Source organism: Siphateles boraxobius, unplaced genomic scaffold (genome assembly GCF_051911475.1).
Source record: "Siphateles boraxobius isolate OS27281-9 unplaced genomic scaffold, OSU_SipBor_1 66, whole genome shotgun sequence".
Classification (NCBI taxonomy): domain Eukaryota; kingdom Metazoa; phylum Chordata; class Actinopteri; order Cypriniformes; family Leuciscidae; genus Siphateles; species Siphateles boraxobius.
In genome coordinates this window covers 24,698,723-24,704,237 of record NW_027509193.1, presented here as the reverse complement: position 1 = coordinate 24,704,237, position 5,515 = coordinate 24,698,723, and positions in this window count along the sequence as shown.

The following is a 5,515-nucleotide window of genomic DNA, read 5'->3' as shown; positions in this document are numbered from 1 at the left end:
ACATGATATGGCATGAACAGCAGAAGAAGAAAGAAGAGAGAGAGTGGGTGTGAGGGACGGACGGGTGGGAGGAGGGGGCTTAATGTGTGCGCGAAATACTATTTCTACACTGGAAAAGATGCTTGTGTGTAGTCCTGGTGAACGTTATGGGGATCAAATGTCCCCCACAAAGATAGCTAACTAATAAATCAAGTGATGTTTTTTGAAAATGTAAAAATTATGAAAGTTGTCTGTGATAGGAAGGTTTAGGGTTAGGGGATAGAGAACAGTTTTTAGGCTATAAAACATGCATGGAAAGTCCCCATAAAAACATGAAAACCCAACATATGTGTATAGTGGCATGTGTGTGTGTGTGTGTGTGTGTGTGTGTGTGTGTGTTGCCTAAACCCTACAATATGTGTTAGGCTAGTGTAAGGGATAACAGTTTGAACAGCTAAAATCATTTTATGGAAAGTCCCTACAAACCATAAAAAAAATAAAAAATAAAACGCGCGCGTGTGTGTGTGTGTGTGTGTGTGTGTGAAGATTGGATTTCTAGACCAATGTAGAAATCAATACGCTGCTCGGTCGGTCTGGTGTCCTGGTAAAGATGACACAATATCTTATTTTGTCATGTTAGTATTTGATTAAAAAAAATTAAAATGATCTTTCTTGTCACTGAAGGCAAAAATAAAATCATCCTCAATTGTCCTTCAAAGTTAAAAGCTCCCCCACAGTCGATTAATCAAACTCACAGCGCCATCTGCCGACTGAAGTGCGCGAGTACACACTTCGCTAAAACGTAGGATAGCAGTTAAAACTTTTTTTTTAGCAGTTTAAAATGTGTTGTATTATTATTTCTGGGCATCAAGCTGTGCGGACAAATTAACTTATCCCTTTAATAATTAACATTAAAGTAATTAAAAACAGAAGTTATGGGTTTTGTTGATTTTCTTTTTTTATTCTTATTAGAAAGACAGAAGTATTTGGATGATTATAAAATACCTAATATTAACAATAAAACACACACACACACACACACACACACACACACACACACACACACACACACACACACACACACACACACACACACACACACACACAGGCTAGAGAGAGAGAGAGAGAGAGAAACTCTTATAACATTAGCTTTATATAGTTTATTGAATAAAGGAAACACTGTACATAAACAACCAGTGCTTTATTTACCTTTACATTGCAAACAAGCAGAGACGGTCCAAATGTGTGTGTCACTTCATTCACGATAGAGGCAGGAGGAGTTATGAGGGGTGAGGAGCCACTGAAGTTTCGAAGTTTAGTCAAAAGCTTTTTTTAATACTTTTCATTGGTTCAATATTTGCAAAACCCACAGACAGACCTAAAGGGTGAAATATTGATTTATTTAAAAAATAAAAATGATGATATGGACATACACAACTATATTTTACGTATTATTTTAATTTATAATTGAATTGTCTTCCAGAGTTTTAGCAATTGAATGAAATAATAATAACTAAAAAAAAAAAATTATATCTCATTGTATGGAGGTCTGTAATACTACTGATGGCAATGTCTGTCTTTTTTCGAAATACTCTTAACTTATAGCTCTAAACACTTAATATTCCCACCATGGCATGCTTATTTTTGGTGGTTGTGCAGTTATTCAGTGGGTAGAGAAATTTGAAACCGCATTCTCTTCCTCTCTCTGTTTGCTTTTCCTTTGGGGAATCTCAAATATATGGGCAGCCATCAGGCCAGGCCAGTATATTTGTTTGTGTGTTATATTAAAAATGATTGCAGTCCCCATAATGACAACTTTTCTGGCTCTGAGAAATATCGAACACAGATGAAAAAGCACTTCTCTTGTTGATGGAGGCACTGTGTACTTTTCTCCATCTGAGATTAAAGCAGTATTAAATGCATTTATCAGGGGAATGACTTAATAGCTTAATGAAATATTGAGCGGGTCTGGTATTTTCATTATGTAGGACTGTGTGTATTTCTGTGAACATGATTAAAGGATACTTTGTTTTATTTTCAATGCAAACTACTAAAACAATATTATAGAGAGTATGGATTATGTGATTGTTTCAACTGATTACATGTCTGAACTGTGATTGAAATGAATCAGGGTCTTATGCTCATGCTTGGTGATTGACAGAGACAGGGCTGCTCATCCTCCAGATGATCACTGGCCCCATCTGGATGGCGCATTGAAGTTGTGGATTGTTATACATATATGTATATATATGTATATATATATACACATATACTCTTCTCCAAGATAAATAAACAATATAATACAGTACAAGAACACCAGATGCTGTTACACAGACCTTCTGATTTGGAAATGAAAAGAAAAAAAAGTGATGCGAAGAAAAGGAGCAGAAAGAGAAAGGCAGACAGTGACCATAAATACACGCTCTTGAATAATGAATGAGCTCTATTGATGACATCTACATGATATCACATGACCTGTCAAGTTACCTTTAGTAACAGTCTTGAGTTGTTTGTTCAAAATTGAGAACAGACTAACTGTCACAATTATTTTCTCGTTAGTCCCTCATTAGTTTATCTTTCTCCACCTGTGTCTAGTTAGTTTCCTTATTTCCTCCTGTGTATTTATACTCCCTATTCTTTTCAGTCCCTTGTCGGTTCTCGTTTATGTTGAACGTGGTTGTGTCTATCCTGCCTGAGTTAGTTTAAATAAAGACTGTATTTACCCTCATCTTCGTCTTGTACCTTCAACGACCACAGCAGCGTTACTCTAACAGCTACTATACTGGAAAAAATTGGCAAACAAAATTTTATTTCGTTGCTTCTATATCTTCGATATGTAATGAATTTTAGTAATATTGTGAATTTGATTAATAATAAATGTATAAAAATGTGTTCTTGATTGCACAGTAACTGCAATCATAAATATAGCACTGCCTCATTAAATAATTGCATTTTCTACACTGTATTATAGGAAAAGAAGCCTGTGATTAGTTTTTTGTGGTTGGTTATGAGTAGCACTATTGTAAAATCCCACACTCTCAGATTGCAAGAATGTATTATCTCTCTCTCTACAGGTCCTTCTCAAAAAATAGCATATTGTGATAAAGTTCATTATTTTCCATAATGTAATGATAAAAATTAAACTTTCATATATTTTAGAATCATTGCACACCAACTGAAATATTTCAGGTATTTTATTGTTTCAATATTTTGGCATACAGCTCATGAAAACCCAAAATTCCTATCTAAAAAAATTAGCATTTTTCATCCGACCAATAAAAGATTGGATTTTTAATACAAAAAAAGTCAACCTTCAAATAATTAAGCACTCAATACCTGGTTGGGAATCCTTTTGCAGAAATGACTGCTTCAATGCGGCGTGGCATGGAGTCAATCAGCCTGTGGCACTGCTGAGGTGTTATGGAGGCCCAGGATGCTTCGATAGCGGCCTTAAGCTCATCCAGAGTGTTGGGTCTTGCGTCTCTCAACTTTCTCTTCACAATATCCCACAGATTCTCTATGGGGTTCAGGTCAGGAGAGTTGGCAGGCCAATTGAGCACAGTAATACCATGGTCAGTAAACCATTTACCAGTGGCTTTGGCACTGTGAGCAGGAGCCAGGTCGTGCTGAAAAATTTAATCTTCATCTCCATAAAGCTTTTCAGCAGATGGAAGCAGGAAGTGCTCCAAAATCTCCTGATAGCTAGCTGCATTGACCCTGCCCTTGATAAAACACAGTGCACTAACACCAGCGGCTGACATGGCACCCCAGACCATCACTGACTGTGGGTACTTGACACTGGACTTCAGGCATTTTGGCATTTCCTTCTCCCCAGTCTTCCTCCAGACTCTGGCAGCTTGATTTCCGAATGACATGCAAAATTTGCTTTCATCCGAAAAAAGTACTTTGGACCACTGAGCAACAGTCCAGTGCTGTTTCTCTGTAGCCCAGGTCAGGCGCTTCTGCCGCTGTTTCTGGTTCAAAAGTGGCTTGACCTGGGGAATGCAGCACCTGTAGCCCATTTCCTGCACACGCCTGTGCACGGTGGCTCTGGATGTTTCTACTCCTGACTCAGTCCACTGCTTCCGCAGGTCCCCCAAGGTCTGGAATCGGTCCTTCTCCACAATCTTCCTCAGGGTCCGGTCACCTCTTCTCGTTGTGCAGCGTTTTTTGCCACACTTTTTCCTTCCCACAGACTTCCCACTGAGGTGCCTTGATACAGCACTCTGGGAACAGCCTATTTGTTCAGAAATTTCTTTCTGTGTCTTACCCTCTTGCTTGAGGGTGTCAATGATGGCCTTCTGGACAGCAGTCAGGTCGGCAGTCTTACCCATGATTGCGGTTTTGAGTAATGAAACAGGCTGGGAGTTTTTAAAAGCCTCAGGAATCTGTTGCAGGTGTTTAGAGTTAATTAGTTGATTCAGATGATTAGGTTAATAGCTCGTTTAGAGACCATTTTCATGATATGCTATTTTTTCGAGATAGGAATTTTGTGTTTTCATGAGCTGTATGCCAAAATCATCAGTATTAAAACAATAAAAGACCTGAAATATTTCAGTTGGTGTGCAATGAATCTAAAATATTTGAAAGTTTAATTTTTATCATTACATTATGGAAAATAATGAACTTTATCACAATATGCAATTTTTTTGAGAAGGACCTGTATATTAAAACAGCAATATTTCAGTGAATTTTCAGCCATTTAAAAAGCATGTGAAGACAAACTAGCAATTATAAAATAGAGTCAAACGACTGCAATTGTTTGCCATTTTGTGGAAACTGGAAAAAAAGAAGAATAGACAGGTCGTAACACTTTCCAATTATTATTAACTAACAATTCACAGTTGTATTTTTATTAACTAATTTGAACAATTATTAAATATTGTAACAAATATATTGCTTATTGTTAATAGATAGTTATAATGTTAACTGATGGGACTTTATCGTAAAGTGCAACCACAATATCTTATGTGTCAAATGTCTTTTCCATCGTTAAATTTACCCATGTCCATTATTTCTCATCTGGATTAACTGGGTCTTAAAATAGACGAGGAGATGCAGCCAATCTGATTTCATGAGGAAACATAACTTATTAGGTGCTGATTGCTTGTGAATTTGTATGTCCACCTCTAACCCGGTAAACCTAAATGTTAATGGGGCAAATGTAGATCGTACGAATTCATACAAATCATCCATCAATTTGACAAAACATAAAATTGTTATGAATAAGAGAGTGTTGCAGCAACAGCATCTTCAGATGGTGGCTGCATCAGCTGTCACATGAATTTGTATCTACTTTACGTTTCGGCAAATTAAACTCAATGTATGTTATTGTATGATCTGCTTACATCCCACAGATGGTTTTAGGGATGGGCATTCATGACTGGTTCTTCTGGCATGGCCAACTATTTTTAAGAAATGTATTTCACCAACTAAATGGCTCTGTTCTGAAAAACTATTTCAGGTAAGCACATCTTTTTAGCTTAAATTATGTTTGTTAATTGTTTTGTCTTGTTTCGTTGTCTCTATCTTTCTT